The sequence below is a fragment of the Phoxinus phoxinus genome, assembly GCF_949152265.1.
Source record: "Phoxinus phoxinus genome assembly, chromosome: 10".
Taxonomy (NCBI): domain Eukaryota; kingdom Metazoa; phylum Chordata; class Actinopteri; order Cypriniformes; family Leuciscidae; genus Phoxinus; species Phoxinus phoxinus.
This window is the reverse complement of record NC_136885.1, coordinates 11,361,839-11,374,768: the sequence shown is the minus strand read 5'-3', so window position 1 is coordinate 11,374,768 and position 12,930 is coordinate 11,361,839. Positions and strand designations below refer to the sequence as shown.

Here is a 12,930-nt window from a genome sequence, read left to right as displayed (position 1 = left end):
CTCTAAGATACCATTCGTTTTCAAGTGAAAGTTGCAAAAAGCTGTGTCTCAATTCAAGATTAGAAGTGGGCATGGTTTTTCAGCTATTCAGTATTTCCAAAAAAAAAAAAAAAAAACTTGTGTAATTGGAAGAGAAGAAGGGTTTACCTTTGGCTTTTTCAGTCGTACTAAACTCATTAATTTAATTTAAATGGAATGCTGAGAAGCAAATGCTTACATATGTGGTGTAAAGACCAATTTATTATCTTTAAAAACTATAGGGCAAAAGCTAGCAAACATATTTGAAATAAATAAATAAATATGTTAGTTTGAAATAAAACAAAATAAATAAATATCAAAACCAGTATCTTCATAAGCAGATAGAAATGTGATATTACCTGAATAAAAGGTATTTTAACACAATTGATATTATACATGTATATTAATTCAAAATATACAATTAAATAAAATGTAAAAAGTGACATTTTCAAGAATAATAAATTTGCTAATGGAGACATTTCCCTTCGTTTGTGCCCTTCGTTTACACGCAAACGGAGAATTCGCCTCTGAAACCAATTCTTTCTAAAAACTCCGGCCAGAGTGGAGATTTTGGAAAACTTTGTTTGCACGTTTTCATGTAAACTAAGTTTTAGGCAGCCAACGTCACAGTCACACTAAATCTCACAAACTAACTACTTACTCAAAATACAATCACCAGCAAAGTTTGAGTGCATACATATGCGCACTGTGTCACCTCTTGACCAGCTCGCTCAAGAGTTTGTATCTGGAACTCTCCCTAAAAATTTGGATTTCCAGGAGCAGTAAAACAAAAGCCTAAGTTATATACTAAACTAATATTTGAATGTGGACTAGGGACACTAGACACTGGCATGACTCATATATTATTTGATGTGAAAATTAGGGAATTGTGGAGAACTGCCCTGTCCCATCAAGACTACATTTGATCATAGTGAGTCTTTATTTCCTTTTCCTTTTTTTTAACTTGAGGCACATTATTAACTTTTGATTCCAAATCGGGGTCAGTTGGTTTATTGCCCTGATCTAGTACCTGTCTTTCACACGTTTCATATCCATGATTTTATGACATGGTGGAAGCCTTTTTTTAAAGACACATATAGGAGACATTATTTAAGGCTGCAGATGTACTCACCCAAACACCACTATATCTCTTGAAGGAGAAGCTGAAATTTTCTAAAATAACTTTTTTGACAGCCCTAGATATCAGATCACTTTTTTGTGTGTGTTTTATTACACAAGAATGAGCTCTGTGTCATGATGCTTGTACATACATGCAGGTTATTAAAGACAGAAATACTAAGAGAACAAAAATTGGGCTGTTTGACAACTTTATCTCTCAAAACAAACACCCTTTGAAATTGCAACAGAGCAGTGATACCTAGCTTCATTTTACTCTCACAACCAGTGTTTGGGATTGACAACCACATTTACAATGGATGTGACAACCATATTCTGCTGCTTTGTTAATATAGCATTTGAGAGAACAAGATAGTAAGGGAGATTCTCTTCACTGTAAAAAATAATAATATTTTTTCCTTTTTATAAAATTAACACAAGACAAGTTGCAGGGGTCAATAATCTTGGACCCAGGGCTTAGTCACCTGATCAAGTGGTCAAGTGGGAGTGGAGTTTCCTTCATAGCAATGGAAGTTCCTGCCACTCCTTGGGAATGAATCTAGGGAATGTGTTAATTTACTCTATTCATAAATCTCGACAAGCAATAACATTTGCAAAAGATTCGCAAGAACCAGTGCTGAATAATAAAAATGTTACGAAGATGGTAACTAATTCAGTATGCCCATGATTTTCATGTGAATCTTCTAAATGAGGCACTGGTCGACAGGACAACGGTCACACCTCAGTTGCTCATCCTGATTTCTTTATTAATGGGCAACTCCATTATTTTGGAGTGACTGCGCAGAGGACGCTATAAGAAAGCGTCATGTAATCAGATGGCTGAATGGGCAACCAGGGAGAAAAGCTTTTGGAAACATGGACAATCACTAATTGGATGAGAGATTCATTGGACAACGAGGAACAGGCTATTATGCAATCTGAATGAAGAATGGGACTGAAGCTCTTATAGTTGTGCACATGTTTGCTGTATGGGTGGGCTAAGTTAGTTCGCTCTTTAATTTCGGCAATGAACACGTCCAAACCATGTTTCACATCGAGTTAAGGGAGGAAAAGCGAAAAAGGATTTTTGTTTCGAGAGGGTATTTAGGGTATTCAGATAAGACTGAGGTATTAATTATTGGACCAAAAACCTGTACACATAATCTCTTAGAATACATTTAGCATTTAGAAAGATGTAGTTAATTCATCCTCTACAGTTAAAGACCTGGGTGTTATATTTGACAGCAACTTGTCTTTCGAAAATCATATTACATATGTTAGAAAACCAGCCTTCTTCCACCTCAGAAATATTGCTAAGCTACGGAACATTCTATCTGTTTCTGATTAAGAAAAGTTTGTTCATGCATTCATGACTTTAAGACTGGATTACTGTAATGCACTACCAGGTGGTTGTCCTGCATCCTACAGTTAGTCCTAAAATGCAGCTGCTAGAGTTCTTAGGTCAAGAAAATATGATCATATAACACCAATTTTATCATTATCGTTTACAAAGTATTGCTACTGACCTATAAGTATTTAACCGATTTTCTATCGCCCTACAAGCTCTTTAAGGTCATAAAACTCTGGACTTTTGCTAGTACCGATATCTAAGTCAACTAAAGGAGGGAGAGCGTTTTCACATTTGGCTGCTAAAATCTGGAATAGCCTTCGATGTTCGGGGCTGAGAGACACTATCCCAGTTTAAAACTAGACTAGTAAAGACGCATCTCTTTAGTCAAGCATTAACATAATACATCTCATAACCTTGTACTCTAGTTATATCAGATCAAATGCACATGATTATCTTTGCTTGAAATGTTATGAACAGCAGCTACATTAATTATTTTCCATTTGATTTTCTGTTTTGTCTCGGGATGCCCATCCTGAGGTAACTAGAGAGTATGTCAGCTCCAGTTTGGATCCAGCCTCTTAACTTCAAATAACCCAACACCTGTGAAGAGACGACTCCAAGCCCTGCAAGGAACTCAGATGATGCAAACTCTGAATGAATCAACATGCACCAATGCTACATTTTCTATATAGTCTATTGTAATCATTATGTTCACAACTTGTAATAATTACTTCAATGTTACTCTGTTACTGCCTAAAATAAATACATGATGTTAGCTATGATGTTTTGTATGAAATACATTACTTGGACACAGTCCCCTCTGATAACAGATTACTCTTGTAATGTAGACGCATGCATTTTCTGTAAAGCTGCTTTGAAACAATATGTATTGGGAAAAGCGCTATAAAAATAAATGTGGGTTGAATTAAAATGTTACAGTTTTTGTTGACGAGTTAAAGGGATACTTTACCCCTGGAAAGATGAATGTGTATTTAAAATGGGTCATTTATGTAGTAGAAATGTGAAATTATTTTTGAATTTGGAGCCTACTAGACTGAGAAAAGCCAGAAAATGTTTTTTTGGCTCATGTGGATGAAAGACAACAACTCCCAGAATGCACTTGCTTCACTGCCCTACGAGGCCACTCCTACCGGTAAGAGCGCAGTTAAACAACAAGGCTAGGCTACTAGTTGACTCGAAAATTAAAAGACGCCATTTTATCGTGAGTCTCTGTGACAAGTCTGCCCGGGATTGTCCGGAATTGGCCCAAAATGTCTAGGATTCAGCTTTTGCGTTCTACAGTCGGCAGTCGCCATTCATTATGTTTACTGTGGCGAGCAGGACACGGCTGAGGGCCAGGGGAGAAGGACGCGAGGCCAGTGGCGTGATTACTGATGAGCGGCACCTGTGAGACGCACCGGTCTCGTAGGCTATCTCTCAGGGAGGAGCGGGAATTTTCTTAGCAATGCTCAAACGCATATCAACCGATCACTTGTTTAGCGTTCATGCAAACACTACATTCAGATTCACCAATCAGAATGAATTCAGTTAGATTGAAACAAAAGGTGTGCATGTAAACAATTAATGGCAACTGTAGAAAGCAAAAGCCAAATCCCGGACATTTTGGACGATCTCGACGGCCGGACGGGGAAAAGGATGTATGGTAACCCCTACTACTCAGCTTTCTCCACAGAACAAGAGCCAGTTAGCTTAGCTTCCAAAAAAAGATAGCTGACACTATTTGTACATTCTGTGAGTGAGATCCCAGCCTCTATGGACAGGTTGAAAACATGCAGAACTAGCTAATACTACTGGCTGTAGTCTCTAGCCTCTGGCCAAAAAATCCTCGTCATCGGAGGATTTTTTCCAGGCAAAAAATACATAAATCTCTCGTCTCAGGTGGACGTGAGGGAGGAAAGCATGGTAATTCGAAAATACTACAGGTTTTCTACTGATACAAAGCTTAATGCTAAATGCTGAAGTATCCCTTTAAGTCTCTCCAATAAAAAAAAAGATGCAAAAGAATAAATATCTAAAAAAGAAACTTCACATCCATTTTGATTACATAAATATTCACAGTATTGGGTAAGCAGTTTGCGTGGAGTGTTTTTCATGATACATTTGAACTACTGTAGACATTAACTGAGTGTTCACATCATCTAAATTACTTTGTGTTTCCGACTAAGAACCATTCAGGTCTTCAATGGATTCATAATTACAACTTGGAAAGCTCGTCGATTTCTCTCCTTGACAGTGTCGTAACGTGATAGAAGCAAAAGGGCAATGGCATCCACAGTTGGTTCCTTCTGTTTGATACGTCATTTGATTATAGTTAATGGTAATTGTGTGCTTGCTTTGTTCTTAAACAATTTGTGCACACATATAGAAGTGAATTAACATAGTGGTTAACTAATGTGTTGTCATTAACAACCAAGTGACACAAACTGTAGATCCATTTTGGTGTTATGATTGTTGCCACAGTAACAAATCCAAGGACATTTCCTACAAGTAGAATCGCTGAGTTGCTATCTTGTAATTACAGTAATTCCAACACAACATGACTGCAAAAGACATAGTCTGTGAAGCTCCGTGCAGCAGAATAATAATCACAGCAATACTAATTCTGGGTCAAACTCACCATGACAACTGTATGATGACTAAATGTTGATACTAAAGATGGGAACATTTCAGTCTAGTCAAGAACAAAAACATTTGAGTAGGGTTGGAAAAATGCAATCCCTCTTAAACTTCCAGGACATGCAAGAAACAGTTCATCCAGTACTAAAGTAAAAAAAAAAAAACATGACAAGCCAGGAAGAAAGACGTAAGCACACCAATGATGAGTTGCATAAAACTTTAGTTCAGTATGCAACGGACAGCCTGATCCAGTGAAAAGTGGTATCATTAAGCACTAGGACAGATCGCTCTGACCACAGCACCCATAATCATCCCTTATCAGTCACTAACTCAATGTACATAATAGTTGAATGAATGAACAGCAGGGATTTCCACTGGCTGAACTATGGTGTCCAGGCTTGGGTCTATAGTGTCACAACCCCGACTCAGTCCGGGGGTATTAACACTGTATAGGAAACTATGAATGATAGCAAAATGACGCAAGATAGAATGGAATGCGTCCATGAAGTCGACCGGCCATTGAAAGTGGCGGCCATGAGGTTCATGATCAATTCCCTTTGCAGCAAGTATCTTGTGGTTGGAGTAAAGTCAAGACCTATTTGTCCATATGTTGGAATTTGTATGGATTGAGAAATCTAATTTTCCTTGATATTTTGACATATAAGACATATACAATATCCTTGTAAGTCCAAAAACTGCTTTTATTGAAACCAAGCTGCCAAAACTGTTCGTTTCATATTTTCTCAGTATGATGTCATAGTGCAACGAAAGATCGCCTCTGCAGAAGAAAATCAATGCCTACTTCTACATCATTGCCTCATTAGCCCAGCCCAACGATTTGCGCATGTAGTAGGAGGTGAGTAAATACGAGAGTGTAAATACGAGAGTGATGCAATCACAGGATTACTCAAGCAACAAAACAAGAGATTGTGCAGTGCCAAATTATGGAAAAGGAGTCTTTGCATTGCCTTCCTTATGATCCTAACATTAGGAAAGTGTGGAAGAACTTTATTTTTAAAGTTCCAGATCGCAGCACCTGCAGAGTATTGATGTCAAGCTATTTAGATAATCTTTTTTCATTTTATTTAAAACATGAAGGTATGTTTTTCACTTTACTGCAAATGGTGAATGAGAACGACAGTGCGACAAACGATGGTAGATTTATTCATAATTAATTTACACAAAACAACGTAAATTATCCTTTATCAACTATAACTGTGGTCATTTCCAAGTAAGCTACTTAAACTTTGCTTGCCAATAACAGCCAAGACTTATAAAGCATATGCAATACACATTTAAACGTTTCACTGTTGGCAAATGCTTTAACTAACGAGATAAACACCATTTTGTAATGTCTTCGGTTAAATGCTAATAATGTAATAGCTACCTCACAAAAACATAAGGGATAAAAATAAATAAAGATGATTAATTACTACGCTGTCACAAACTGGAGCATCCTTGGTATTTGAGGCGCAAGTTGTTTCTTATAATTCGGGATCAGACTCTGGCACAAACATGTATGGCTGAATTTCACCGGTTGCCATTTTTCAACACCGGAAGTTTTCAGAACACTTCCACATGTGTATTTTAATATGCAATGCTGTTTCCCAATCATAGCAGTAGGCGTTTACTTGCAAAACATGTGGTATTAAAGGGTAAAAAGAAAACTAAAGTCAGAATTCACGTTCAATTAGCCTACTATTTGAACATTCTGGCACTTACTGGCTTTCATAGGCTACCTAAATCGTGAAAACAAGATGCCAAAGCAGCTGAATGGAATATTTTCTATTATCAAACAATTGGGATGGCCTGCAGGGTGTAGCCTAATAACAGTTTTAATTTAGTATATTTTATTCTATACTACTGATCAACACATAGAGTATTTAAGTATAAAGCACAACTTGTGCGAGTAATGCGACGTAAAATTTATGCTATGCAATGACACACTACGCTACTTCCGACGTCACAAGTTCCGTAAGTTGTGCTTCAGGCGTAACTAGACTGCGTATGGCCGTTTGACCGGAAGCTAGAATTTTACTTTGTGACGAGTTAAATATGAATATTTTTCTTACATAAACTCATAGGTTCGCTTCAGAAGGCCTTTATTAACCCCCCTGGAGCCGTTGGACTATGTTTATATGTAAATTACAGCCTAAACAGGGAGATCAATCTATCAGGTTTCATTGAAAATGTCTTTATTTGTGTTTCAAAGATGAATGAGCATGAGTAACTGATGACAGAATTGGTGAACTATCCTTTTAATGTGTAATAATTATTTTAAGCATGTACAATTGCACAATTGTTACTAGGTCTGATGTAACTCCATCACAAAAGCAAAAACAGTCCAGTTAAAGGCATCGATCTAGACAACCATCATATCACATTGCATTAAACAACACACAGAAAATTATACAACACATATATTATATCAATAATTAGCTGATTATAAGAACAAAAATCTGTTATATGTATATGTTCAATATCTTACCATAAGGACTTACAAGAAACTGCCGTATGACAATTAGCAAGCAGGTATATAGAAATCATCAAAATTTAAAACATATTCATTGAAAAAATATGTTTTAGAGGTATTTTGGTTAATGAAGCAGCTCAATCTTAGTTGTCTCATAAAGGTTGTCAGAAAGTTTATTTTTTTAATTTTTAATTTAGCCTTTATTTAACTTCATGAGATTACAGTCTCTTTTAGAGGAGTGTCCTGGCCAAGATAAATACATGATGTGACTGTCCACGAGGATGGAAAGAACTCAGAACATAATGTTTCTACATTGCATTTCCATCTTGGATTAATGGATTAATGAGCAAAACACTTCAACACAAACCTTCCCCACAAATACAACCCCCCTTCGACACTCCTTCAGCACTACACAGTGAATGAATCACCACTCAAAGCTTTTTAACTTTGTCATGCTCTATAAAAAGGGGTTTAAATCATTGTGGACCCATTTAAAAGCATTTATGGATTCGAACTTACCGGTGTCTGGCGTGTGTAAAGCCCTGCGTCAGCCCGGTCACAGAGAGTTAAATGCACACTGAGTATTACCAGACTGCTTTTCCATAACTGCTCCTGCTTCTGGATATCTATTATCCCAATGCATGCATCCACAATGTATCTATCTCTCATCTGACTTCCTCCAATACACAGCAAACAATTCCTCCTCTTCCAATAGCCCCACCCTTAAAAGCTTCATCCTCAAACTGAACCGTGTCTTTAGTCTCAGCCCGTCAGTGGAGAAACCTGAGAATGAAATAGGACCTAGAACAGGACCTTGTTGTATTCCTCATCAGAGGATCTACAAAACCTCATGTTTTTTAACCCATTTAATCTCACCGGTAACATTTGTTATCTACTGTAAGTTTGATATTGTTGAAGTATTTTACACAGTTGTCCACTATAAATGAATGTGCAGACAGTCCTGATTTAACTGAACATTTTAACTGATGTAAATAGTCATATGATCAGAGCTGTTTAAGTGAATAGTTCACCCAAAAAACAGGCTGCCATTATTTAATTACCCTCATGTTATTCCAAACCTCTTTGAACCCTCCTGTCTTCTGCAGAACAGAAAGAAGATAGTCTGAAGAATGTTGGTAACTAAACAATTTTGGTGACCATTGACTTCCACTACATTTCTTAAATTATCTTCTTTTATGATCCACAGAAGAAAGAAATGTTTTTTGTTTTTTGTTTTTTTTTTTGTTTGGCCTCTCTTTATTTCCAGTTTGGCCTTCTAAAAGATGATATCTATGCCAAAGCGCCACAAAAGGAAGCATGTAAAACATCTCATTATACAGATACAACTACTGTATCTTTTGTTACATTTAGGTGACATAATTGATTATTACTTTTGACTAGGTGGCACTAACACCAAATTGGTCTGGTGCACTCATTGTTGGGTGACACATTTTTTAGATTGTTTATGTCCAAACATGTTTGACCAAACTGTTCAATAGTTATAAAAAAAATAAAATAAAATAGTTTTTATTTTTTAGACCACTAGTTGGCACTGTGCCAAAATTGTACAGGTACACTTAGGTCATGATAGTCATAACACACATCAAGTTTGGTCAGAATACGCTAAAGCGTTGCAGAGATATAGCCTCACGTCCATATTGGTGTGTTTGTAGAATTCCTCATGTTAAACGAGAATGGTTTGATGAATTGACTTGAATTCTGTTTTCCGTCAGCAAGGTGTGAGGATGATCTGATTAAATTTTCATGAAAATCAAAATGGCAGAAAGGAAGTTTGGACGACTATGGCAAAATTTGTATCTATGTTCTCAGCATGACCCAAGTAATCTATTAAGACCAGTTTCATTACAAAAGACAACATTTATCAAAAGCTATTAGCATTTTTGGACATTTCATTATAATTCTTGACCACAAGATGGCACATCCCTGAAACGTTGTGAGTACCAGCAGGACATGGTTGGCGATGACACTTACAGGGTTTCATAACGATACGCCAATGTCTTCGTAAAATATAGTAGGCCTACCGGTATTTTCCGACAAAATTCAAAATTGGCACCATCTAAAACGGTTATCATATGACTCGGCATGCTATAACAAATGTAAAGAGTTTTTGTGATTTTTGGCCAAACCGTTCAGAAGTAATAAGTAAAAAGAGCATTTTTTTCTAAGTGGCACTGGGCCAAAACTGTGCAGGCACCCTCAGACCTGCAGAGTAGCTATAGCCTAACATCCATTTTGGCATGCTCTTCATTTTGGCTAGTGAGATATTCAAGAACGGCTTGACGAATCAACTTGATTTCCATATTTTTTGTCACCATGGTCTGAAGAAGGTCTGATCCAATTTTGGTGAAAATTGGACGAACCGTCTAACGTGTTTGAAAAAGTAGGTTTTTCTGAAAATTCTAAATGCCAGAAAAAATTTCATGATGTTATGGAAAAAATGATTGTTTATTGCCCTTACTGTTCAAAAGTTATTAGCATAAATGTAAGTGAAATTTGGACAGTTGGTGTGGCATAGAGGGATTGAGTTAGAGACTCCTAAATTTATATATGCTTAATGCTGTCTGCCAGCTATCACAACTTTTTACCATAGGCTACGGTTCTATGGGCTGCCATAGACTTCAAAGAGCGGAAGAAGAAGAACACTTAACGGATACAATAGGTGCCTACGCACCATCGGTGCTTGGCCCCTAATAACAACAACAACAATGATAATAATAAATAAGCCTAATAAAAATAACAATTATGAAGTATTACAGAACGGTATTTTGGTGATTGCATATTTTAGAGTTCCTAACTGTATATTTGATTAAATAATGCCAACGTTTTTGAGCTGTTAAAAATATCTTTGTCATTGTAAAATGTAATTATAAAAACAGCTGCAACGAATTTTATAAAATTTTATTTTTACCATAAAAATACTCACATCATCTGGCAAAATATACATTAAATCCATGAATAAAACATGAAATATTTACATCCCTCCCGTTAAGATTATTTATTTGTATGTTTATGGAAGCACCAGTTTCATCACTTGCACGTTCGCACTAGGCTACATGTAAGACCTATCTAGTTACGAGGGTGTTCTTTTACTTTCGGCATGGCTATTGTTGTGTTATTTTTTACATGTTACATTTCTACAATGTGATAAAGCGGTAACAGGCAGGTTTACATTGTTTTTTTACCCGATCAAACAATTAAAAAGGGGTTTTGTAGGAGCAAATCAATTCCCAGGTTTAACGGAATAAGACCATTTAATTACCACGTGGAGTCCATTTTAGGTGATCTTAAAGCGTAAATTACAAGCTGTGTATTATTGCTATACAAAATTTGACTCTGCTGCTGCAATACTGAAGTTTTCTTTACTCTCTAGGATTTTAGGACAGAAGCCACACCTCTCAGCCCTCTCTCGCCCACTGGTCTTATTTACTCACAAGTTCTTCTTTAGGGCAACCGGGCAACCTACACCCGTTTCCCCCTCAGTGCACACTCACATATCAAACTTTGGTGTGAACGCTCGTTTCTAAAACAATATAGGAGTGTGAACTAAAATCGCTTACCTTTCTATAGCTGAGACAAACCGTTCCTTATTCACTGTAAATGTGTATGTGTGGCTGCTGCGCTGGACGCTGTCAGTATCTAAAGTCTCCGCCCACTCATGCCAGACCCCGCCCACTCCCGGGCAACACCACCCCGTCATCAGCCACTAGCGTTTCGCGTTCTGGCCAGACCCCCGCGCGAACCAATGTGTGCGTTGAATAAGCTTAGCGCGTGACACAGCTCTGAGTACTACACACGGTAAAAGCATTACTGACAACATGGCTGTGTGTACACACACACACACAAAAAACACGTTTCACATTGATTTTTTTTGCTCTCTACTCGTTAAACATTAACGTTATATTATTTTCTTGGCAATTAAGCACGCCCCCACGTGCTCATGGGTTTAATCTTACCAGATATTGTTTCTGATGGGTCGTGTACAAAAGGTCATTGAGCAACTTTCCGTTCAGTAGGCTACACGTTTTATTTGACTGTTTTTCCAACTGTAATTAGACACATATGACCAGTAGAACTACCAGAACAGTTTCTGCTAAAATATAGTTATTAACCTACTACAATTAAACCCATTAAATATTATTTCCTAAAACCCAGTAAATGATGTCCATAATGTCTTAATATATTGGATAAAATGTTAAACTAATACACAAATCTTTGCATTTCCTTCATAGGCTGCACGTCAATGAGTAAAATGTATTATCCTTTCCTTACCTGGTACAACAAAGCAGTCCAAAAGGTTACTGGAGTTTTCCCCAAATAAGTTTAAAGGTGATCCTTCTGACAGTGAGTAGAGGGACATCAATATTGTTGACTAAGCTAGGCTCTGTGCCTGTATAATATGCCATCAAAAAATCTCAAAATGTACACTGTTATTAAGGCTATGACCAATCTGTGCATGACTGATATTGTGAATATGATGATTTCACTTATTATCCAGGAGGCGCAGCATCTTGATAAAGGACAGCTTCAGTGCTAGAGATATTGAGTGTGCTAATTGTTTAACCTGTTTAATACTCATTTATTATCAAAGCATTTCATTTAGACAAGGCACTGTCGTGTTAAGAACACACGCAAAAAAAAGGTTTAAAAGCATGAGTAATCAAAGAAAAATGCACCCCATTTTATTTTACCCATTCAAGCATACAGTCTGTTGTCTTGTAGACTTTATTTGTTTATTTATGTTATCATGTCTCCTCTGTAAGTTGTTATTTTTGAAAAGGCTGATGGCATATGATGATGATAAGAGTGCCTGTTAAATCAAGCTAATGGCTCAGACTATGTGATGGGTATACAGTAATTATCAGAAAGCAAGGCTAGAACAGAGTTCTAAAGAGTTTGAAATTGAATTCAAGTTCTACAATGTCTTTTGAAGCACATTCAGCAAATAACCCGTTTTCTGAAGAAACATTTTGTTGTTGTTTAAGGTTCTTGGGTTGGCTATATGATTCTTTGGAGATTCATTTCTCCAGGGATTGCATTTCCCAAAAGCATCGTAAGCCTAAGTTGATCGTAGAGACCATTGGTGGTAATTGTTTATGATCAACTTAAGCTTACAATGATTTTGGGAAACGCAGCCCAGATCAGCGTATTATATTCTGGGTTCTTGAAATCCACAGAACGTTGAAACTAGAAATAAAGGACTTGAAAAAGTTATACTATATGACATCACACTGCATGCTGCTTGGTTCTAATTCAAATCTTTATTTTTCATTTGTAATGAATTAGAGATATTAGATATTAGAAGACAGGCCCTTTA

The 12,930-nt window shown here is 36.8% G+C and overlaps 1 protein-coding gene across 4 annotated transcripts in view; it reads right to left on the bottom strand.

Annotated features, from left to right (window-relative positions):
• Positions 1–11,262, bottom strand: part of grb10b (growth factor receptor-bound protein 10b) — a 123,374-nt gene extending 112,112 nt beyond the window's left edge. Inside the window, exon 1 of one of the 4 annotated variants that reach the window (XM_079625838.1) lies at positions 11,174–11,262. The gene's annotated coding sequence lies outside the window, so the exon portion shown is untranslated. Of the gene's footprint in view, positions 1–8,114; positions 8,267–11,173 lie in introns of those variants that run through there. The other 3 variants (XM_079625840.1, XM_079625839.1, XM_079625841.1) reach the window with 3 other exon arrangements.
• Positions 11,263–12,930: the final 1,668 nt, after the last annotated feature.